Source organism: Bos grunniens, chromosome X (assembly GCF_055505025.1).
Source record: "Bos grunniens cultivar Pamir isolate PY7600 chromosome X, Bosgru_T2T1.0, whole genome shotgun sequence".
NCBI lineage: Eukaryota > Metazoa > Chordata > Mammalia > Artiodactyla > Bovidae > Bos > Bos grunniens.
This window is the reverse complement of record NC_141194.1, coordinates 126,285,401-126,310,956: the sequence shown is the minus strand read 5'-3', so window position 1 is coordinate 126,310,956 and position 25,556 is coordinate 126,285,401. Positions and strand designations below refer to the sequence as shown.

Sequence of the window (25,556 nt, the reverse complement as noted above, 5' to 3'; positions counted from 1 at the left end):
GAATACTAACACCAGGTTGTGGTGAAGGAAAATGCAGCATTTTTCCTAAGGGTTCCAATACAAGGATGACAAGTGCATCCTACTTTAAAACCCTGAATTCCCCAGAAGGTTGCAGCATAGCATTTTTAAAGGCCAAGTGAGGGAGGCATGTGTCAGGGCCTATGATCAGCTTGTGCACAATTCTCTGCTTGGCTGGTGGTGATCAATTCTTAGGCGCCAGAAGGTCTAGGGGCTAGTGATCATGATCCTCAAGCAGTTAATTTCTTCCATTTGATTTTGGTGGGTTTAGCATCGGAAAAACTCAGGAAATTTGCATCACATAGCATCATCTAGGTACTTCAGAGAGAAACTAAAGTAAAGGATATGGGGGAGGGGTATGGCCCCATAGGGTCCTACTCAGTTCCACTGTGTCTCTCGCAGTGGCTGTGTCCCTCCGCAATTGTGGCTGCTGGTGAGTGCCCCTTCCTCTATGAATCTGTAATGACAGAAACTAGATCGGTGGTTGATGAGAAGTGGGAAGCAGGAAAGGACAGGAGGAAGAAATTACAAAGGGGCCTGAGAAGACCTGTGGGTGATGGATACATTCACTTGATTGTACTGATTGATAGTTTCAAGTGGGCATACATACTTTAATAGTTATTAAATCATATACTTTAAATATATTCCTTATATTGTGAGTCAATTTTACTTCAATAAAAGTGGCTAAAAAAATAAAATGAACATTCTCTTTTATTTCATGCCATATGCACACATTTTTTGGCCAGACCAGGCAAATTCTCTCCTGTGTGCAGACAACTCCAGTGGGCCCACCTGCTTACTCTCTTGGCAGTCCTTTGCACCATGAGCAAGAAGTGCCCAGCCACCACTGCAGCAGAGCAGGGGAAACCAAAAATTATTTTGAAGTGTGTAACAGATCAAAGTGTAAAACTAAAAGAACTAAAAAACAAGGCTTAGGAGGTCTTGGCAACTTTTTAACATGCACAGATTTCTTACATAGCATCAAAAACCATGAACCATAAAGAAAACACTGATAAATTTCATCAAAATTTGAAAGAAAAGTCATCTTTGAAATACTTTGTGATACTTAACAGCAAGCCACAGAGTGGGAAAAAGTACTTTCAAAACATATATCCCTCAAATGCTTGATATCTAGAATATACCAATATAAAGCCCTCTTATTGTTGTTGTTTAGTTGCTAAGTCACGATCGATTCTTTTGCTAACGCACAGACTATAGCCTGCCAGGCTCCTCGTCCATTAGATTTCCCAGGCAAGAATACTGGAGTGGGTTGCCATGCCTTCCTCCAGGGAATCTTCTTGACCTAGGGATCAAACCCATGTCTCCGGCATTGGCAGGCAGATTCTTTACCACTGAGCGACCAGTGAAACCCATAAAGCCCTCTTACAACTCAATAATAAGTAAACCAGCTAATTTGTTAAAGGAGTAAAAGATTTGAATGGATACCCTACAAGAAAATAGATACTGAATGGCAAACACGCACATGAAAAGATACTCAGCATCATTACTTGTAAGGGAAATGCAAAAGAAATCCACAGTGAAATATCAGTACACGAGGGCGGGATGATTTGAGAGAACAGCACTGAAACATGTTTATTACCATATGTAAGGGCTTCCCTGATAGTTCAGTTGGTAAAGAATCCACCTGCAATGTAGGAGACCTGGTTGGATTTTTGAGTCAGGAAGATCCACTGGAGAAGGGATAGGCTACCCACTCCAGTATTCTTGGGCTTCCCTTGTGGCTCAGCCGGTAAAGAATCTGCCTGCAATGCGGGAGACCTTGGGCTTCCCCTGTGGCTCATCTGGTAAAGAATCTGCCTGCAATGCGGGAGACCTGGGTTCAATCCCTGGGTTGGGAAGATCCCCTGGAGAAGGGAAAGGCTACCCACTCCATTAATCTGGCCTGGAGAATTCCATGGACTGTATAGTCCAGGGGGTCACAAAGAGTCGGACACAACTGAGCAGACACAACTGAGCGACTTTTCACTTCAGACGGGCTGGGGAGGGAGGTGGGACGGGGTTCAGGGTTGGGGAACACATGTACACCCGTGTCTGATGCATGTCAATGTATGGTAAAAACCACCACAATATTGTAAAATAATTAGCCTCCAATTAAAACAAATTAATTTTTCAAAAAAGAATCCAACTGCCAAGGGTTGCTATTAAATGTATGTCAGTAGGTCAAGCCTACATTCAAGACTGCAATTGTCCAAGGGAGTGGATACCAAGCAGCTGGGATCACTAGGTGCAGTCTTAAAGGCTGATTACCATACATGAATTGCTCAGTGATTAGTGACATATCTATATAATAGAACACTACTTAGCAATAAAAAGGAATTAAATATTTACTTGCAACAACAAGGATGAATCTCAAAAATAATATGCTTATATGCACACTACTATATTTAAAATGGGTAAGAAAACAAGGACCTACAGTATAGTACAGAGAATTCTGCTCAATATTATGTAACAACCTAAATGGGAAAAGAATTTGGGGAAAAAATACATGTGTATGTATAACTGAATCACCTTGCTGTACACTGGAAACTAACATAATATTGTAAATCAACTATCAGTTCGGTTCAGTTGCTCAGTCATGTCCGACTCTTTGTGACCCCATGAATCGCAGCACACCAGGCCTCCCTGTCCATCACCAACTCCCAGAGTTCACTCAAACTCATGTTCATCAAGTCAGTGATGCCATCCAGCCATCTCATCCTCTGTCGTCCCCTTCTCCTCCTGCCCCCAATCCCTCCCAGCATCAGAGTCTTTTCCAGTAAGTCAACTCTTCGCATGAGGTGACCAAAGTATTGGAGTTTCAGCTTTAGCATCAGTCCTTCCAATGAACACCCAGGACTGATCTCCTTTAGGATGGACTGGTTGGATCTCCTTGCAGTCCAAGGACTCTCAAGAGTCTTCTCCAACACCACAGTTCAAAAGCATCAATTCTTCAGTGCTCAGCTTTCTTCACAGTCCAACTCTCACATCCATACATGACCACTGGAAAAACCATAGCCTTGACTAGACGGACCTTTGTTGGCAAAGTAATGTCTCTGCTTTTCAATATGTTATCTAGGTTGGACATAACTTTTCTTCCAAGGAGTAAGCGTCTTTTAATTTTATGGCTGCAATCACCATCTGCAGTGATTTTGGAGCCCAAAAAATAAAGTCTGACACTGTTTCCACTGTTTCCCCATTTATGTCCCATGAAGTAATGGGACCAGATGCCATGATCCTCGTTTTCTGAATGTTGAGCTTTAAGCCAACTTTTTCACTCTCCTCTTTCACTTTCATCAAGAGGCTTTTTAGTTCAAATTTAAAAAGTTTAAAAAACAAAACAACAAAAAATATGCTTAGCACAGGAGGCTAGATTTCATAGTGTATAATTCCATTTATGTGAAACAGAATAACAAATCTATAATAGCAAAAACAAATGTAGAATGACAGAAAACAGATCAAGGGTGGACTAGGCATGAAGAGAAGGCGTTGTCTGTAGAAAGGAACTTTCTGCTGTGATGGAAATATTCGGTATCTTGATTGTGGCAATAGCTACACAGGGGAATGAATACTTTTAACAGAACTCATCAAAATGTGTTCTTATTAGCACTGCATTTCATTATATGTTAATTATGCCTCAAACACAGGAAAAGGTGGAAGTAGGGACTCCATCAGGACCCTGGGGCTTAAGGAAAGGCCTGGCAGTGAACTCCCTGGGTGTTATTTTGCCTCTCACATATCCCCAAAAGGGCACTGGAGGAGCCTGCAATCCAGAACCATCAACAAAGAAAAGCTCCAAGAAAAGCTCTTCCCCATAACCAAGGGACTGGGAAAAGGTGGCCTAACAGAGCAGGGCACCTTTTTGCCAATAGTCACCTTCCTCCAAGTCTCTTTTCTGCAGTTTCAGCAGGGCTGGGTGGGGAGCTGGTCTTCAATACCCGCTTCAACCTCCTCATGAAAATAAGAGGGCAGGACTAATCAATCCTTTGCTTTTCTACCCACTGTCAGTAGCCAATTATTATTAGTTTTTAGCTTTTATTTTTAAATTAATTTGTATTGGAGTATGGTTGCTTTACAATGTTTTGTTAGTTTCTCAGTGTGCAGCAAAATGAATCAGCTGTACATATAAATGTTGCTGTTGTTTAGTCCCTAATTCATGTCCAACTCTTTTGCAACCCCATGGACTGTAGCCTGCCTAGCTCCTCTGTCCATGGGATTTCCCAGGCAAGAATACTGAAGTTGGTTGCCATTTCCATCTCCAATACATATACATATAACTTTTGTGGATTTGGGTTTCCTTCCCATTTAGGTTACCACAGAGCATTGAGTAGAGTTCCCTGTGCTATACAAGTAGGTTCTCATTAGTTATCTATTTTATATATAGTAGAGTATATATGTCAATCTCAATCTCCCAGTTCATCCCACCCCCTTCCCCTCTTTGTATCCATATGTTTGTTCTCTATATCTGTGTCTCTATTTCTGCTTTGCAAATAAGTTCATCTGCATCAGTTTTCTAGATTCCACATATAAATGATATACAGTATTTGTTTTTCTCGTTCTGACTTGCTTCACTCTGTATGACAGTGTCTAGATCCATCCATGTTTCTTCAAATAGCACATTTCGTTCCTTTTTATGTCAACAGCCAATTCTGTATCTAGCAAATACAACCTTCAGGAATGAAAGTGAAATAAATATATTCTCAGATGAAGGAAATCTAAGAGAGTTGGTTGCCAACAGACCTACCTTTAAAGAATGGCTAAAGGAAATTCATTAACTGCCGGGAGCCGGTGAGGCATTCCGCTCGTGACAAAGGTCATGAGGAAGGAGGCTCGGCATACGCAAAGGCGGGATCGAGCCTCAGGAGTCCCCCCGGATATTCTCGAGCATTTTCCCCCCAAAAAACCAGAGTCTGCCTACTTTATTGCTTTGTGCTCTCACCTCTGACTTTACTGGGGGCTGTCCCCTACCACCATCTCTCTCTCTCTGTCAAAGAGTTAACTTACAGCTCCAATGAATAAAGTTCCTGGGCAATTAGGAGTGTTTAAATCCAAACCCCTCAGATGGCTCTCTAACTCGCCTTACAAGTTTACCCGGACTCCTGCAGCTATGCATACGATTGTTTACAGTCTCCTAGCCTCCAGAGGCATGGGATTCTTAAGATATTCAAATAGCTTAGAGCCTCTCAGAGAGTTAAAAACTGTCAGAATAAACTAGTAAAGGATTTCATTGATGAGTCAATGCTTGTTGCCAAGTTTTCACATCCCCTGAATTGTATCCTTGAATGTGTATTAATTAATAGTTGGTATATAGAAAAAAATAAGTAGTGGCCTTGGTGTTAGTAACTTTAGACCCTTAAGGTAATAAATTATTTTCTTTGTTGTAAACCCATTACACATCCGCCCTATAGGAATGCAATTTTATCTTTGGAGGATGGCACGAAACCTTAAAATAATTACTCTTAGAGAAAATAAGTCTTTGTTGATAAGTTCTTGTCAAGAGTCATAAAATGTTAGTAGGCCTTCTGGCCAGAAGATGATGTAAATCACCTAAACCATTTGTATACGATAAATTTGCAGGAAAGAAACCTTGGTTTTTGATAAGAATCAAAGACTGCTGACTTTGCATCCCCTATTATCCTCTATGTGTAACTTAGGGTATAAAAGCCCCTGTTAAAAATAAAGCTACGGGCCTTGCTCCCCAACGCTTGGTCTCCCCATGTCATTCTTCCCTTTAACTTCCAGCTGAGTCTCCATCTGGAACGCAGAACCCACCACGCTTACTAATTATGCCTGGGCTTCTAAGACCCACTCGAGAAGGTGTCTAGGGTGAGGCACCTTCCGCTATTCGAGAGGGTGCCTGCGGCCTACGTAAGTGGTGCAAACTTCTTGTCTTGAAGTTTTATTGGTCTCCCGTGTAAACCAAGCTACTCAGCCTCTTTTCTCCACTGAATTTTCCTACTGAGCTATCCTCATTCTATCATTCTTTATATCTCTAATTAGCATATAAATAGTCGCCTAGGCCGTCTCTCCTTCGAATACCCTGGATCAGCTGGGGCTGGTCCCCAGCAAGTGGCGCCCGGGACAGGTGTTTTCGAAGGTAAGCTCCCAGCAATTGGGGTCACCAGCCCTATTGCTCCCCGTTCTCGGAACAACTGGGTTATCAGCCCTCTTGTTCCCCCACGGAGCACTTTGGGTCAACAGCCCTACTGCTCCTCCCTTGGAACAGTTTGGGCCATCAGCCTACTGTTCCTCCCCCGGAACAATCTGGGTCACCAGCCCTATTGTTCTTCCAGTGTTCGGGACGGCTAGGACCCCACTCAAGGGTGCCGCGGTCCCCCCTGTAGGATAGACAGGGCGAGAGGAGTGGGAAGTGTTGAAAGTGTTCAAGAGTTAGACTTAGAGAGAGAAAACAGTTTCTGAAGTTAAAAGGCCAAAGAAAAGCCTGATCTTTTGATAGCTTAAAGCAAAATCTTTTACTACACTTAATTTTCTGACATGGGTAATACTGAATCAAATGAAAGACAGCTCTTTATAGGAGTAATTTTACAGTTATTAGGTAAAAGAGGAATCAAAGTTAAAAAATCTGCCATTCAATCATTTTTTTCATTTGTACAAGAGCACTGTCCCTGGTTTCCAGACGAAGGCTCTGTTAACTTAGATGTCTGGGAAAAAGTAGGAAAACAGCTAAAAACTTACCATGCCGAACATGGCTCAGAAAAGGTGCCTAATGACGCCTTTTCCTTATGGAATATCATTAGAGATGTCTTAGACCCTGCCCCTGATTCAGAAAAAGTACATCTTAAAAGTGATAGTGAAGAAAATGCTGTAGCTAAACCTGCCCCTGAATCTAAAAGAGTAACTTTTAAAGAGGAAAATGAGGTCGAAACTGTAGTTAAACCTGAAGAAAATGAGAAAAACGAAGACCCGCCTGACTATCAGCAACTAAGAAAAATGTTAGCAGCCATGACTACTCAGGAACAACCTAAAGATAGGGATGAGGAACAAGATCAGCCTTCCCCAAAAGAAAAAGAGAATTTAGGCGAGATAACAGCTAAATATCACTCTGATGGAGATTGGCATCTCTTAAACAAAGATGCCCCAAAAGGCCTAAGAGAAACTTCCCCTGTCAGACCATCCGCTCCTAGGAGCTTGAGGGAAACATCCCCAATCAGACAGTTTGTAAGATTTAGTCACCAAACAGTTAAAGGATCTCCGGAGCAGGAGAAGAGAAATACGGGACGCTCCCATGCCTCCATGCCTCCTCCTCCGTGTGGGGGTAAAGGGCCTCCTCTAGGAGTTTCCCGGAGAAGGGTTTTCTCTAGTCCCGAGGATAAATTTGATCCTCACCTTGAGGCTTCTTTTCTAGTCCCCTCTGCAGTTTAGATAGGGTAAAGAAGATACAAAATAAATAAAAATATTCTCAAAAAAAATTTTAAAAAAATGGGTTTCTCTGCATCTAAGAATAGACAAATGTTTATTGGCTCTGTGAAATATGATTAGAAATGTCCTGGACCCCTGTCATGAGGCTGTTAAATAGCCTTTGAGGGAGGCTATAGTGGTAGATGGTGGTGAGTCTCCACTTTCTGCATAGATCATAATTTCTGCTATTGGAAAAAAAAAAAAAGGAGGGAGAAAGTGCTTTACCTCCCGAGGAAGGAGAGGGTTTACAGGACGCTGCGGCCGAGCGCCCTGGAGAGCTCCCCCCCCCCTCTGCACAAACCTTTAAAAAACTTATCCACCACTTTCTGATTTAAGGTGATCGCCACCACCTCTGTTGGTGCTTCCCAGGACCCAGGAGTTCCCCACTTTGCCCCCAAAGCCTCTCAAAGCGTTGCCTAAGCCTGAGGAAGATAAAAAGTTTTTTGAACAGTGGAGCTTTTAAAACAGACTGCGTGCACAATATGCAGAGCATGCTCCTTAGAGAAAACCTCCTCAGGGGGGTCTCATCCAGGCTAGGAAAAAAGCGAAAGGGGATTTAGCAACAATATTAACCCCTGATGTGCCGCTTACTCCAATTCCAACGGGAGTGGCTGGCCCCCTACCTGAGGACATTGTAAGATTTGTCCTGGGGCGTAGCTCACTTTCTTTTCAAAATAAAAAAAAAAAAAAAGAGAGAGAGAGAAAAGAAATTTCGGTGGTGCATGGTGTAGTAGATTCTGATTATATTGGAAAAATTAAAAGTTTTGATCTCACCGCCTAACAAAACTGTACAAATTAATAAAGGTCAAAGAGTAACACAGCTTTTACTTTTACCTTACTATCAGACAAGAAAAAACTTGACTTCTCAAGCTAGGAGCCACAAAACATTTGGATCTAGTGATCTAGCCTTTTGGGTGCAGGAAGTTACAGTTCCAAGGCCTTTAAAAGATCTTTTAATTCAAGGGAATAAAATGTCAAGACTGAGCAGTTATTTAGGCTTTTCAACATTTAAGAGACCACACCTTTAATCTTTTGACTGACTCCAGATATATTGTGGGGTTATTTCCTCATATTGAAACTGCTAATATTCCAAAAAATAAAACTACTATCTTCTCCTTGTTATCTGATTTACAAAAAGAGATTAAACACAGAGATAAAAAATATATTGTGGGACATATTAGAGTCCATTTCAACTTGCCCAGCCCTTTACATGAAGGAAATGCCTTGGTAGATGCATTGACTAAAGTAATTGTTTTAAATTACATAAAAAGATTGATAAGGCCAAAAATTCTCGCAAAATTCACCATCAAAATGCAGCTGGTTTAAGGTATAAATTTCATATCCCTAGGGAAACAGCTGGACAAAAAGTTATGTCCAAATTGTAATTAATCACTTAAACGTAAACACACAGGGGCAGACTACAATGATGAGACACTAGATGCCTGAATTACAGGCTACGACTCGGCCCCTGGTCAAGTAAAAAGACCTCCTTACTGGAGAGTGTAAAAGGCCAGATGTGTTGCTAACTTGTGGGAGAGGGTATGCTTATATATTTCTACAGAATGCAGATTCTCCGATTTGGATCTCAGAAAAATTCGTCATGTCACATTCCCCAAAGACCAGGTTCGCGGCGCGCGCACTCGCTCGCTCCCCCTCCCCTAGCCAGCTCTCTCCTCCACGCCGCCAGCGGCGCCCCGCACCCTCCTTGCAGCACCCTGCGACCTAGAGCAAGAAGTCTGTGCGGCGAGTGAGGGCCAGAGAGGAAAGCGCGCCCGCGGAATGCAGTCCAGACCAGCGCACTCCCGCCGGCGACAGGAAAACGCCCGGAGCCCAAGCGGCGGCGGCTAGCCCGAGTCCGCGAACCCCGCCCCTCCGCCCGCCGTAGACGCCGCAGCCCACAGCCTGCCGTTCCCGTTCTGCCTCCTGATGCTGCGGACACTGCTCCGCCGAGCCGATGCCTACAGCTGCTCCTTGTTTCATCTTGTTTAAATCCTCAATATAATGTTTGCTCCTTTGTGGTGGTGTTGTGAACAAATGTATGCTCTCATCTTGTTTAAATCCTCAATATAATGTTTGCTCCTTTGTAATGTTACAACGTCCACCTTATCTTATGATGTAACCACTTATTGAATTATGCTCTTGCTGTATTACAACAACTGCAGGATTTAATGCGAACACGACGGTTTGTGGGCTTACTTATCTTGGGAATAGCAGCTTTGATAAGTGCAATTACTTCTGTTACTGTGGCAGCAATATCATTGACTCAACAAGTACATACTGCTCAATATGTTGATTCTATGTCCAAAAATGTTTCTTTAGCATTGGCAACACAGGAAGCTATAGACAGAAAATTAGAAATGAGGGTAGATGCCCTAGAGGAAGCAGTAATACATATTGGGACTGAATTGCAGGCTTTAAAGGTGAAAATGGCATTGTCTTGTCATGCTGACTACCGGTGGATATGTGTAACACCCCTGAAAGTAAATGAGACAGATTTTGAATGGGAAAAGATTAAAAACCATATTTCAGGTATCTGGAACAGCTCTGACATTGGCTTAGACTTAGGGAAACTTCACAATCAAATAGCAACCCTGGAACACTCCCGATTAGATTTTACTGCCGCTGGAACAGCAAATGATTTCTTCCATACTTTCTCTAACTACATTTCAGGAAAAAATATTCTGTCTACCTTCCTTGGCTATGCTACGTTGGCTGTTTTAATTTTACTTCTAATAATCATTCTTCCTTGTATTGTCAGGATTCTTCGGCAGAGCATTCAGAGGCTCGCGACTGAGCTACATCTGGCTGTTTTAAGAAATAAAAAAGGGGGAGATGCCGGGAGCCGGTGAGGCATTCCGCTCATGACAAAGGTCATGAGGAAGGCGGCTCGGCATACGCAAAGGCGGGATCGAGCCTCAGGAGTCCGCCCGGATATTCTCGAGCATTTTCCCCCAAAAAAACCAGAGTCTGCCTACTTTATTGCTTTGTGCTCTCACCTCTGACTTTACTGGGGGCTGTCCCCTACCACCATCTCTCTCTCTCTGTCAAAGAGTTAACTTACAGCTCCAATGAATAAAGTTCCTGGGCAATTAGGAGTGTTTAAATCCAAACCCCTCAGATGGCTCTCTAACTCGCCTGACAAGTTTACCCGGACTCCTGCAGCTATGCATACGATTGTTTACAGTCTCCTAGCCTCCAGAGGCATGGGAAGCTTAAGATATTCAAATAGCTTAGAGCCTCTCAGAGAGTTAAAAACTGTCGGAATAAACTAGTAAAGGATTTCATTGATGAGTCAATGCTTGTTGCCAAGTTTTCACATCCCCTGAATTGTATCCTTGAATGTGTATTAATTAATAGTTGGTATATAGAAAAAAATAAGTAGTGGCCTTGGTGTTAGTAACTTTAGACCCTTAAGGTAATAAATTATTTTCTTTGTTGTAAACCCATTACACATCCGCCCTATAGGAATGCAATTTTATCTTTGGAGGATGGCACGAAACCTTAAAATAATTACTCTTAGAGAAAATAAGTCTTTGTTGATAAGTTCTTGTCAAGAGTCATAAAATGTTAGTAGGCCTTCTGGCCAGAAGATGATGTAAATCACCTAAACCATTTGTATACGATAAATTTGCAGGAAAGAAACCTTGGTTTTTGATAAGAATCAAAGACTGCTGACTTTGCATCCCCTATTATCCTCTATGTGTAACTTAGGGTATAAAAGCCCCTGTTAAAAATAAAGCTACGGGCCTTGCTCCCCAACGCTTGGTCTCCCCATGTCATTCTTCCCTTTAACTTCCAGCTGAGTCTCCATCTGGAACGCAGAACCCACCACGCTTACTAATTATGCCTGGGCTTCTAAGACCCACTCGAGAAGGTGTCTAGGGTGAGGCACCTTCCGCTATTCGAGAGGGTGCCTGCGGCCTACGTAAGTGGTGCAAACTTCTTGTCTTGAAGTTTTATTGGTCTCCCGCGTAAACCAAGCTACTCAGCCTCTTTTCTCCACTGAATTTTCCTACTGAACTATCCTCATTCTATCATTCTTTATATCTCTAATTAGCATATAAATAGTCGCCTAGGCCGTCTCTCCTTCGAATACCCTGGATCAGCTGGGGCTGGTCCCCGGCAATTAACCAGAAAGGAAATTATAACACAACAAGGATGGGTCTTTAGGAAAGAAGAGCGATAAAGTGAGTAAAAGTTAAGGCAAATAGAATACTCCTCATGAATTTTTTAAGATCATGTTTCATCATTAAAGCAAAAACTGTACCATCATGTGATGTGAGTTCAATGTGCACAGAGGAAATACTTAAGTTATTTCTATTTAAATGTGGGAGGATAGAGGAACCAAAATGGAAGCAAAATTTTTCTACTTGATGAAGTGATTGAAATGATGATACCAGTAAACCAGGATATGTACACATGTATATTGCATTGAAAACTATAAAATAAAACAATAAAATAAACCATATGAAGAGCTATATTCAAAAGTAATTTCCAAAAAATGCTTAGGTGTCCTACAAGAAAGCAAGAAAAGGAAAACAGAGTAATGAGAAACAGAAAACAAATAATAAAGCAGCAGACTTAAGCTTAAATATGACATAATTACTTTAAATGTAAATGGTGTAGGAATAACAATTAAAAGAAATTAGCAGAGTAGATTTTTTAAAAACACCACCAAATTCTATGCTGTACACAAGAACCTCACTTCAAATTTTCATGGTGTTTTAAAGATTTATTCATTCTAAGCATAGTTTTATGCTTCTTACACACAACAACTAAAATTACTTTATTTTATAACATAAACAATGGTGAACTTGAAAGCAACCAAGCCTGGAACTGTGAAGGATCTTTTGTGCCATCTAGTTTAATGGCCTCATCATGGAAAACTTAGTTTAACAATATCCTAGACCAACAATTAATTTCTAGGTGATGCTAGTATACTTAAGATGGCAGTCGTCTCACTACTCCTCAAGTCTATCCATTCCCTAGGTTGACCAAGGACGGTTGCAGCCCTCCGGTCTTAATTCCAAACCATGCAATAGTACAGCGGTAATTTCATTTCTCTTGGGCCTGGTAAACTTTCAAGTATTTGAACATGCTGTCATATGTCCTTTCCAAGTCTTTGTTCTCTAAACCAGGTGTCCCCCACCTCCGGGATCTAATGCTTAATGATCTGAGGTGGAGCTGATGTGATAATAATAGGAATAAAGTGCACAATAAATGCAATGCATTTGAATCATCCTGAAACCACCCCCCAACACTGTTCCATGGAAACATTGTCTTCCACAGAATCAGTCCTTGGTGCCAAAAAGGTCTGTTGGCAACCAATTCTCTGCTGCTCTAAACCACAAATGTTTCTTTCATCCATTCATCACAAGACATGGATCCAGCTCTTTTATCACCCACATTGCCTTCCTCTGGAAACACTCCAGAAGAATGCTTTTCTTAAAGTCTTAAAACAAATCTTTAAGTATTTAAAAGCATTGAAAGTATACAGAGTTTAATTTCTGACCACAATGGGATCAAACTAGAAATTAATAACAGAAGGACAGCAAGAAAGTCTCCAAATGTGTTGAAAAAAACCACACTTCTAATTAATTCTCCATAATTTCTATATGGTAACAATAAGCATGTAAAAATGTAAACTAATATATATTTATAATTTATAATTGCTTCAAAGAAAATGAATACCTGAGAACATATTTATTAAACATACACAGGATCTGAATGCAGAAAATTATACAAATTTTGGTGAAATTTATTAAACATGTACAGGATCTGAATGCAGAAAATTATACCAATTTTGGTGAAAGAAATCAAGGATCTAAATAAATAAATAAAGAGATATACTCATGGGAAATGCCAAATGAGTCATAAGCTGGAATCAAGATTGCCAGAAGAAATATTAACAACCTCAGATATGCAGATGACACCACCCTAATGGCAGAAAGCAATGAGGAACTAAAGAGCCTCTTGGTGAAGGTCAAAGAGGAGAGTGAAAAAGCTGGCTTAAAACTCAACATTCAAAAAACCAAGATCATGGCATCTGGTCCCATCACTTCATGGCAAATAGATGGGGAAAAAATTGCAACAGTGACAGATTTTATTTTCTTGGGTTCCAAAATCACTGCAAACAGTGACTGCAGACACAAAATTAAAAGATGCTTGCTCCTTGGAAGAAAAGCTATTGACAAACCTAAACAACATACTAAAAAGCAGAGACATTGCTTTGCCAACAGAGGTCCATATAGTCAATGCTGTGGTTTTTCAGTAGTCATGTACAGATGTGAGAGTTGGACCATAAAAAAGGCTGAGAGCCAAAGAACTGATGCTTTCGAACTATGATTCTGGAGAAGACTCTTGAAAGTCCCTTGGACTGCAAGGATATCAAACAAGTCAATCCTAAAGGAAATCAATCCTGAATACTCATTGGAAGGACTGATGCTGAAGCTGAAGCTCCAATACTTTGGCTACCTGATGCGAAGAGCTGACTTATTTGGAAAAGACCCTGAAACTTGAAAAGATTTAAGGCAGGAGGAGAAGGGGATGACAAAGGATGAGATGGTTGGATGGCATCACCGATGCAATGGACTTGAGTTTGAGAAAACTCTGGGAGATGGTGAAAGACAGGGAACCTGGCCTGCTGCAGTTCATGGAGTTGCAAAGAGCTGGACATGACTTAGCGACTGAACAGCAACAATAACAACTGTGTTCATGGACTGAAATATTAAACATATAAATGATGTCCATTCTCACCCAAACTGATCTGTAAGTTTAACACTTGCTAGCAAGCATTTTGTACCCATAGACAAGTTTATCCTAAAATTTGTACAGATGAACACCAGCCCTAGAATAGCTAAATAAATGTTGAAGAAGAAAAATAAAGTGTGAGGAATCACTCTAACCAATAGTAACATATACTCTATAGCTACAGTAATCAAAATAGTGTGATATTGGAGAGAGGATGGATAGACACATAGACCAAAGCAACAGAAGAGAGAACATCAAAATAGACCCACAGAAATATGCTCCACTGGTTTTTGACAAAGATGAAAGAAAAAAAATTCAAGGGAGGAAGGATAGCTTTTTTAAACAAACTGTGCTCTAGCAATTGGGCATTTTTAGTCAAAAATTGAACCTGGATTTAAACCTCCAAACCCTAAATAAATATGAACTCAAAATGGACTACAGACTTAAATGTGAAATAAAACTTTAAAATATTTAAAAGAAAACATAGAATATCTTTGAGACCTAAGGCCTGGTAAAAAGTTCTGACATATAATACCAGAGCCATGATCCATAAATAAATTGGACCTCATCAAATCAAAAATTGTGCTGTAAGAAAGCCCTTGTTAACAGAATGAAAATACAAGCTACAGATTGGGTGGAAAAATATTTGCAAACCATCTATCCAACAAAAGAGTCATATCTAGAATATATTATATAGAACTCACGAAACTTAATAATAAAAACAAGCAGTTCAATTAGAACATGACAAGACATTTAGCTAAGGAGGATATATGGGGTTTCCCAGGTGGCGCTAGTTTTAAAGAACCCACTTGCCAATGCAGGAGACATAAGAGATGCGGGTTTGATCCATGGATTCCCTGGAGGAGGGCATGGCAACCCACTCCAGTATTCTTGCCAGGAGAATCCCATGGACAGAGGAGCCTGGCAGGCTACAGTCCATAGGGTCGTGAAGAGTCAGACACAACTGAAGCGACTTAGCGTGCATGCACAGACAATATACAGATAGAAAATAAGCACATAAAAAGATTTTCGCCATTATTAGCCATAAGGGAAATATTGGGTTAGCCAAAAAGTTTCAATTAACTTTTAGGCTAACCCCAATATAAATTAAAACCACAATAAGATATCACAATACACCTATCATAATGGCTAAAATTTTTAAAAATAGTGATAACATCAAAGGCTGACAAGGATGTAGAGAAACAATATATTCAGAAATTGCTGACCCAGAGTGTAAAATGTTACAGCCACATTGGAAATTTTAACTGAGTCTTATGAAACTAAACAGGCACTTACCATACAGCTTAGAAATTGTACTCTTGGGCATTTATCCCAGATAAAGAGAAAATTTTGTTCACACAATAATCAGTGAACAAATATTCACAGCAGCTTTATCCCTAATAGTTCCAAACTGGAAGCCCTGGTGTCCTTCTTGGGTAGGAGGTATACAAATTCTGGTGCAACCATGCGAAGGAATACTAACTTAGCAATAAAAGCAGTGAACTATTGACACTTGACATTTCCAGCAACTTGGATGACTCTCCAAAGAAGAATGAGAAAAAAAAAATCCCAGACTGAGTGAAAAAGCCAATCTCCAAAGTAAAAAAAAAAAAAAAACCCAATCCCCAAAAGTTACATCCTATAAGATTCCATTTTTACAACATTCTCAAAAAGACTAAATTATAGAAATAGACAGCAGATTAGTGGTTGTGAAGCATTAAGGAAGGCGAACAGGAGAGAAGTGGGTGTGGTCAAAAAAAAGGGCAACATGAGGGATCCTTATAGTTATGAAACTGTTCTGTATCTTGACTGTGATGGTGGATGCATGAACGCACATATGTGATAAAACTGCATAGAACAATTCACAAACACACACACACAAACGAAAAAGTAAATTGGGGAAATCTGAACAAGATCGGTAGATTGTGTCAATGTCCTGATTTTGATATTGCACCATACTGCAGTTTTGATAGATGTGGAAAACTGTGGAAAATTGGGTAAAATGTACGCGGATCTATTTTTTTCTTGCAACTGTATGTAAATCTACAGTTACCTCTAAATAAAAAGTTTCATTAAAAATTCAATTGCAGGGACTTCCCTGGTGGTTCAGTAGCTAAGACCCTGATCTCCCAGCGCAGGGGGACTCAGATTCTATCCCTGGGTAGGGAATTAGATCCCACATGCCACAACGAAGACGGAAGATCCTGTGTGCCACAACTAAGACCTTGGTGCAGCCAAATAAATAAATTTTAAAAATAATTGCATTCTGTATATGGAAAGTGAACATGTGGAAACCAAAATTAAGCACACAGTACCATTTACAGCCATTCTAAAGGAAATGAAATAGATGAAACTCTAACAAAATATGTATAGGGTTGCTGAGTAAGTACAAAGAGGTGGCTCAAATCAGTTCTTTTGTGGTGTTGGAATATTTTTGTATCTTGATCATAGTGGTGGTTGCATGAATCCTGACATGGGATAAAATTGCTAGAGCGATACAGGCACACATACACACAAATTAATGCAGCTTAGAAAAATGGAGAAACCCAAATTGGGCCTGTAGTCTAGTCAAGAGTAATATACCAGTGTCAGTTTCCTAGTTTTAATATTATACTGCATCTACAGAAAATGTCACCATTGGGGTACGCGGGTAAAAGGCACAAGGTCTTTTTTGTGCTATTTGTGCAACTTCCCTGAGTCTATAATTATTTCAAAATAAAATGCTAAAGATAAATGAGATGTGGACAAGAAGAGGTTTCAGAAATGATTGGAGGGAACAGGCTCTGCACATGAATGAGGCAGGATCCAGTCTAGGAAAAAAAAAAAAAAGGTTTCTATGTAGCTTAAGTCTATATTCATGTGGCCCCTTCTGTTTCAAATATTTTTGTTGTATTATACAAGTAATAGTTACAGATACACAAATGGATATACATACATATACACGAAAAACAAAAGGTATGTCTTTCTTCCTACTTCCTTAACCAGAGTAAATGATGTTCAATAATGTGACATTTATCTACCCTGATTTTTTTATGCATTCGTATTCATGCATGGTTATATTGTTGTGATCCAATAACCTAGTGCCTCTCAAACTCTCTCTTCTCCAGGACAACTGCTCAATCAGTGTATATGAATCTGCTGGGTTTCTTAAACATTTATACAGATGTCACAGAGATATTCAGTATGACTGAACAGGCATTCTGAGAGGAATTAGTAAGGTATTAACTTAGGCCAGCCCTCCTTGTGAAAACTGGGATGAAATCTTCATGAATCAACTTTTGCAGACGGCTTTTTAAAAGTCCTGACTACAATGAAGCAAGCACATTTCAATAATTCTGAAAATGTCATGGACTTTGAATTGGATTTGGTTTAGATAAAGATTAGGTGAAACCACGAAAGGGCTTTAAAACCCAAGAGCAGATAAACAGCAATGAATGAGGGCAAATGTACAGCTGAGAAGACCTTGCGCAGCATCCAGGGCAAAGACAGACTAAGAGGAGTGCATAGAAATCACCATGGGATGAAAGGTAAGGACAATGGGGGTAAAGGAGCATTCACGAAATACACATGAACGGGGGGGAAATGAGCATGTAGGTTTGGTGAAATTCCACAGTGCAGAGTTACCAGAAAAAAACATGAATTAAAAGTACAGTGGCTAGCTGGCCAGATTTTCTGCGGAGACAGTGAGGGAAAGGGGATGGTGTAAACGGATAAAGAGCTCCGGGTGGGCCTTCCTTGCAGAATAGCGCATTCTGCAAAAGGATCCCAGGAGCGCAGCACTTGACAAAAAAAAGCTTTCAGGCCCTCCGGCTCTCTTAGGAGTCTGGGAGGAGGCGGGGCTTCTCGGAGGGGCAGGTACCGGGGGTGGGGCTGAGTCGTTGGCAGCAGCTCTGTGGTACCCGACAAGGGGCAGGGCCATGCTAGGGGCGGAGCTGCGCAGGCGGTCGCCAATGTGCGTGCAGGCGAGGGGGCGGAGCTGTCCCTAGGCAGCTCAGGTGGGGCCTTGGCTGTGGCGGAGGAGTCATCGGGAGCCCAGCCCCTGAGGGGAGACTGAAGGCGGGGCGCGGCGGAACAGGGCGGGGTGGGACGCGACTGCTGTTGGCCAGCGGCTCCAGGCCTTGCGTCCACCTGTCCGCCAGCTCGTGCTGCGGTCGGTCCGCGGGGCCCGCGCCGGCCCGGGCCCATGGCGGCGTCGGGGGCTCTGTCTGCGGCGGCGGCGGCAGCGGCCCTGTCGGGCGTGGCAGTGCGGCTGGCGCGCTCAGCCGCGATCCGCGGCTCCTACGGTGCCTTCTGAAAGGGGCTCACGCGCACTTTGATCACCTTCTTCGAACTGGCTTAGCGTCTGCGCATGAACTTCCCCTATTTCTACACCGTGGCCTCGGTGATGCTCAACGTGCGCCTGCAGGTGAGGATCGAGTGAACGCCCGCTACCACCTCCGCCCGGCCGCGACGGCAGGGGCATCAGCATGAAGGATCACTGGGCCGGGGGCCGCCGGGACGCTCCGGGGGACGAGGAAGGAGCGGATCAGGCCTCTGAGCCCTAGACCTCCGCCGAGGACACAGCCACCGAGCCCTGGCTCTGGCCAGCCACTTCGCGGCCGGTGACGAACTGCACTGAAACTCTCAAAACAGGCCCTTTGCATCGAACTCGAGAAAAGTATCTGAGTGCAGCCGACCTGTTGCCTCACTTTGGCCGAAGGGGGGAGCAGAAGGAAGAAATTCTTCAGTAGGAACATGAATGACTGACCCCGACCGAAAAGGTAGGAGGCCAGAGGTTGGACTTGCGGGCTGGAGGGAGGTGGTGGCCATGACATCTAGATGTCCAGGCTGCTGGGTGGCTTGGGGAGATGAGGAAGGGACCTGAGGAAACCAGCCTGGAAAGCTGCCTGGCCGAGAGCAGGCAAGGCAGGGTGCATGCAGGCCCTCTGGACTCCCTTGTCATATATCCAAGATGGGGATGAGGGGCAGCTGCCTGGGCATCTCCGAGGGTCAGCCCATCACCTCGGCCCACGGCCCCGGTAGTGTCGCCTGAACACAGGGGAATAGAGGGAAATGGCCCTGGAGAGGCCCAGAAAGCCCTGGAAGAGAGCGGATGCTGGCCCCCTTGTCCTCCACCCCTCGAGAGGCAGCCTGGACGGATGGTTGTGTTCTTGGCCCAAGCCCAGGTCTGTCTCTTTCTCAGCCCTTCACAAGACTTCCTCCTGGCGGGTCTCTGGGACTGCTCTCTGCCTGCTCCTGCTGTCTCTCTTGCTCCTCTCCACCCTCCAAAGCTTTGCATCAGGGGACAGGGAAGAGGGAAAGACGTGTTCCTCCCAGCCCTGCCCCATCTCAGCCACGCTCCCTCCACCTCCTATCAGTGCCTTCCTGGTGCTACAGAATGCGCTGCTCCAGTCCTGGACAGCCTCCAGCAGCCCCTGTGTCCCAAAGGATTTGGGAAAGTGGGGGTCTCCTTGAGTGGAGGGCAGCTGTCAGGCTGGGATGGGAGAGCCGATGGAGAAGAGGCTTGTAGGGTAGGCGACAGTTGGGGAGACAGGGATGTCTTTGGGTGAGGAGGCAACTCTCAAGTCCCAATGTTTTTCTTGTAAGAACTGGTGTTATAGAAGGTGAACTGCCCCTTCTGTGGTCAAGAGAATCAAATCCCTGCCTGGGGCACCCGAGAGAAGGGACTGACCCCTCGAGGAGAGGCAGGGCCTTCCAGGTGGAGAGCCCAAGGGGAGGGGTGGCCTGGTGATCCAGTACTGGCATGAGGGAGGAAGGATGGTGCTGGAGACACTCTGGTGGAGCTCTGTTCTCCCCACCTGCTGGGCTCTGGGAAGGGAGACATTTGCCCTTGTCACATAGATCAGAAGTGGGGGAGCTGAACCTGCCTCCAGGCCTGAATTCCCCACCTGCCCCCCAGTCTCTGGGAGACCTGGCACAGTGGGATGGGGGAAGGGAGCACAGGCTCCCAAGGGACCTAGAGAGAAAGGCCCGTGGCAGGGAAGGTTGGGTGTATGGCAAGTCACGGGGAAGAACCAGGGGACAGTCTAAGCTGAGATGGTCACAGGAGAGATGAGTCCCAGAACCCCTGGGGAGCAAGGTATTCACACACAGTCAGGCCTTCCCACCCCAACCCAAGCCCCACACAAGGCTTAACCAGGGGTTCCTTGGTGTTGAGTGGCACAGGCCTCTCAGTTTGGGTAGGAGTGTTGGCTGGCTCCTGGGGCCGAGTGTAATAGGAGGGAAGGGATACAAGTGGGTGGGGTGGAGCTGAGACCCACGCATGACCCCATGTCTCTGTCTCCAGGCTGCCCCTCCTGCTAGGATCACACAGGAGCATCTGCTCTGGATGGGCCTGCAGCGGTCCTGGCTGTGCTGCTGACTGGTGCACCAGGAGCGGCACTGAGGGGAGCCGGGAGAGGCCCTGGCCCTCACCTCCATCCCACATCCACGTCTGCCCCCTCACTGATTGCTTGCGGTCCTGGTCCTCAGTTCCTGGGACTAAGAACCACAGCAGCCTGGTTGCCCCTGGGACAGAGGGGCTGAGCCTCACACCATGTGCCCTTCTCAGCCACCCAGGGCCCGGCTGAAGAGCTCTGCCTGCCTCACCCCGAGGCCTGAGGCTGCACCCAGGCTACCACATGCCCCCCGCAGATTCCCACAGATGGAAGGGCGCTGATGGCTTCCTCCCTTGTGCCAAGTTGCCTGGAAACCCCTGGTCCTGGTGGCCCCTCCTCCACCCCAACTGTGTCCCTCCAGGACCACTTCCGGGAGACTGCCAGCCTTTGGACTGCATCCCTGGAGTTCTGAGAGACTGTGACTTGGGCTGCAGGGGAGGAGAGGAGCGGAGGACCAGGGGCCTCCTTGGGGCTGATGCGTAAATGGGCCCTTTTCAAGTTTGGATCTCACCCTCTGGGTGACTGGATCCCCAGCTGCAGCCTCTTCCTGGGCCAGCCTAAGAGGGCCTGAGGAGGGCACTAGGGAGGGTCTTTACTTAATATGTGCATGCCTGTGTGTGAATGTGTGTGTGAGTGTGCATGTTGAGTGCATGTGTGAGTGTGGGATGTGTGTGGGCATGTATGTGCGAGTATGTATGCACATGCATGAGGGCTTGAGTGTGTGAGTGTGTGAGGGGGTGTGTGGATGAGTGTGTGGGTATGAGTACAGATGCATGAATGCACAGATGTTTGTGTGTGAATGTGCGGATGTGAGTGTGTGTGTGTGTGAATACACGTGTCAGTGTGCATTTGTGAATGGGTGTGTGTCTGTGCACAAGTGTGTGATTGCTTGTGCACACACAAGTGACTATGCGCTGCAGAGGGTGCAGAGCTGTTTAGCTGGTGTGCAGTGCAGGACGGGCTCCCTGTCCTTCCCGGGCTCGTGGCTCTGTTGGAGCTGCCTGGGCCCTGGGAGGGTGTTTCCCAAAGTGGATAATGTATGTTGGAGATTCAGGGGCCCCGGGCTCAGAGACCCCTCGTCACCTGCAGAGAATCCCCGCTCCTTGTGGGGCTCTGGCTGGGGCTGTCCGCCCCCAAAGATGTTGGCCGTGGGAGGGGCGGGGACACGTCCTCAGCACGTGTTCCTGCCACTGCTCTTCTTACCGTTTTGATCTTGAGTCGTTGGCTGCTTCTGCTCTCCCGTCTCTTCCTCATCTCCCGACTGGGCCCCTGCTGCTCTCTTTGCACTTTATTTTCAGTCTGGTTTTCAGGCAGTGGAGCTTACACACAATCACTGACTTGAATAAGACCACTGCTCCTTTTCTGTGTGTGATGACCTCTGCACCAGTCAGCGCAGTCTGGTCAGAGAAATGTTCTTGTTTCCAGTGTTGTCAAATCTTGTGTCTGTCTAAGTTAATAAAAAATATTCTTTGAATTGAATAAAATGAAAACTGGAGGCCTCTTGTTTCTGGTGTGGTGCCCCCTTGGAGGAGGGGGGCTGGGGGTGAGCTCACCCTACTCTGGCGGCCAGAAGCTGGGGCAGGGGAGCATCCTGAGGGCTATAAGTGGGTGGGGTCATGGCAGGGATGGTGGCCTGTTCAGAAGATGCTCTGAGACAGGACTTGACTTGGAGCGCTGCTCCCATGATGAGAAGTCAGCAGCACAGGCCTGGCCTAAGATGAAGCGATTGTCCCAGTTTGTCCCATTCACAAACTATTTGAATAACCATACAGCTAAGCGTTTTCTTTATTTTAAAGCCTGGTGTTAGAAAGCACTTAATTCAGTTGAACCCCAAGGATGGGCTGGGGTAGGTGAGGTGAAATGGACCGTCTGCAGATCACTTTGTGTCACCCGGAGGCCCCTCTGCAGCAGCAGGTGGCAGGGACCCATCGCTTCCCTGGCAGCCAGGTTGGTGCTCGTTTTGAAGAAGATCAACGTTGGGGACCAGAGACCAGCTTCCCTTCCCTCCACCTTAGACTCAAGCTGTCCCATCACAGGGCCCGGGGTGGGGACTCCGAGACTGCTGCAGAGGGAGCGGGGGTGGTGGTCAGAGGCTGTGGGAGGGAGGCCTGCAGAGAAGCACAGCACCCACCTCAGAGGGAGGAAGGTAGGGCCCTCTTCTGCGCACAGAAACAGAAACGTCAGGTCGTGGGGTGGCTGAGACCTGTGCTTAAGCAGAGTCCCACGACAGGACCAAGGCTCTGAGCTACTGGCAGATCTTAAGGCCTGGCCCTGACATTCCCTGAGGGTCCTGTCACCCCACTGGAGGGACTCATTCTCTGCTCCCCATCCTCCCTGTCTGCCTCCTGACTCTGCCCACCCTTAGACCAGGATCCAGCTCAGACCCCACCTCCACACCTGCATTCACCTACCCAGGCAGGGAGGAAGAGCACACAGCCTCCCCAGCCCTTATCTGGGCACCCTCGGCCCCCCCCAAGAGATGATTGTCTGCTCTCCCTCCTTAGCCTCAGCCTCTGGTCTCAGCCAGACCTCTCCTGCTGTGTCTTTCCTGTCACCTCCTGCTCTGCTCTTTCACTTCCACCACCCTGAGCTAAGGGCTGACTCAGCATCTGGGCCCAGGCACAGCCTGTGGCTTCTGGTCCAGTGTTCTCGCTGCCTCTGGGTCTCCTTCTTGGCACCCATGATTGTCCTGTGCCTGAGGCTGCTTCTGAGCCTGCACCCTGCACCCCGTCCAGCTCTCAGCTCCCTGCACCCACTTGCCCAGCCCCTCCAGGGAGGCCCATTCCAGCCCTTCTGCTGCCCCCCACACCCAACCAGGCAGGAGGAAGATGCCCAGACAGTGCCTACCCATGAAAGCCAGCACAGTGGGGCTTCCCCTCTGGCCAGAGCGCCTCCTGGGGCCTATGACCGACTTTCCCAACCTCCACAAACAGTAGGCCTCCATGGGCCACAGCTCCCCACCAAGGCACTGGGTATCCCCCCCCAACCCTGTGCACTCAGAGACAATCTCACTCCCCACTGCCCCGCTGACAGTGGCAGAAGCTCCTGATTATCTTGAGGCTGTGTTCCACCTCAGCACTGGGAACCAGGCTGAACCTGGGAGCCTCTGCCTCTTCTGCAGAGCAGTCCCCAAGGCTACCTCAGGCCAGCTTCTCCCTTGCCTGGTCACCAAGCCCTTCTCGAGGCTTCCCTCAGTGGCTGCCATGACAGCCCTCCCTCTCTGTGGCCACCACAGGGTCCATCTGCAGCAACCGCCACTGCTCATCCACCCACAACACCCCTTACCCAGAAATCCGAGGTCTCGTCAGGAATCCCTCCTTCCCCTGCCTCCCACACCCCAATTTATGCCACACATCCCCTGTAGCTCATTAACATTCACCCTGATAATGGGGTCACAGTGGCACCCAGAGGGCCTCAGGGAAGGTGATTCTTCAGAGACCCTCAACCGCTCATTTGGCAAGACATATTTCCTGGACTCCTCTCCATGCCCGACCCCAAAGTAGGCCCTGAGCACTGAACCCATGGACCAGACAGAGGAGCCCACACAGACCATGTGAGAGCATAATAGGTGCAGGGCTCATGGGAGGGTTCAGTCAGGAGGAATGCGACCCCTCGTGTACCCAGGAAGTAATCTGGGGTGTCGTTGCTATGGCCAGCTCCAGGTCCAAGGTTAACTCAGAGCAGCCTGGCCACCCGGAGCAGCAGAGCCATAGGTGACTTTCCCAGTTCCCAGAGACTGGCAGCCAAAGATTGTATTTTTACATGGTGTAGATTAAAAAGAAATGTCAGGACACATGTGGCAGGAATTCCAATGAATGCCCCAGACACAACTGGAAGGTAATTCCATCGATGTTCTCGAGGCAATTTTTCTGGAAAGTCTTATCGAAAGTTGTTTCCAGGTGAATACCACGGCAGATCGGAGCACTTTTTAAAGCATTTTTTATTCAGATGTTGTGCACATCCTTAACCCAGACCCCGTGGAGTGTTCTCCATCCTGCTTTTCCTACCTCTCTCTACAACAGGGTTTTGCACCCAGGAGTACAGAGGGCAGAGCCCCAGTCCAGGAATGAAAGGCCGGGTGGGTTCCAGCTCCACAGATCACCAGCTCTGGGCATGTGGGCATGGCACCGTGCCTCCCTGCACCCATTTCCTGGCCTACAGGCACAGTAGTGCAGGCCCCAGGGAAGCAACTTCTCAGTTCTTTTTGATAGTTTGAGACCAGTAAACTATTTTCTCTATGTTTCTGTTTTCTCATTTTCTATGACTTCATGATGATGGCAAAAATCCATGTACATGCCACCTGCGAAATACCGCAGTTTGACCTTGCCTTGCCGGGCGCCTTTTCTGCAAGGTCAAATTTAACAGAAAGCCAGTCTCTGTCACCCTGGGAATCCCAGTCATAGCTAAAGCAGAGGCTCTACAACCTCATCTTGACACCCATTCCTCCCACTCCCTTTCTGTGCCCCAAGACCTCTCTTCTCATCCCCTTAGCATCTATGTCGTTTTTTTTAGAAATGTCTGTTTAGCTTTTCTGCCCATTTTTTTCATTTTCTTATATTGAGTTTCCTGATTTGTTTGTATATTTTGGAAATTAAACCCTTGATAAATTAGGAGTATGGTATTAACGTATACACACTGCTGCTGCTGCTAAGTCACTTCAGTCGTGTCCGACTCTGTGCGACCCCATAGATGGCAGCCCACCAGACCGTGCCGTCCCTGGGATTCTCTAGGCAAGAACACTGGAGTGGGTTGCCATTTCCTTCTCCAATGCATGACAGTGAAAAGTGAAAGCGAAGTCGCTCAGTCGTGTCCGACTCTTCGTGACCCCATGGACTGCAGCCTACTAGGCTCCTCCGTCCATGGGATTTTCCAGGCAAGAGTACTGGAGTGGGGTGCCATCGCCTTCTCCCATATACACACTACTATATATAAAATAAACAAGGACTTACTGTAAAGCATAGAGAACGATATTCACTATTTTCTAATAACTCAGAA

General features: G+C 45.6%; 1 long non-coding RNA gene and 1 pseudogene across 1 annotated transcript in view; one reads left to right on the top strand and one right to left on the bottom strand.

Annotated features, from left to right (window-relative positions):
* Positions 1-15,643, bottom strand: part of LOC147341329 (uncharacterized) — a 34,699-nt gene extending 19,056 nt beyond the window's left edge. The window contains exon 1 of the long non-coding RNA XR_015159596.1: positions 15,481-15,643. This is a non-coding gene — a long non-coding RNA (uncharacterized LOC147341329). The remainder of the gene's footprint in view (positions 1-15,480) is intronic.
* A 2,471-nt stretch (positions 15,644-18,114) lies between these two features.
* On the top strand, positions 18,115-19,197 carry LOC147341328 (small integral membrane protein 10-like protein 2A; annotated as a pseudogene).
* Positions 19,198-25,556: the final 6,359 nt, after the last annotated feature.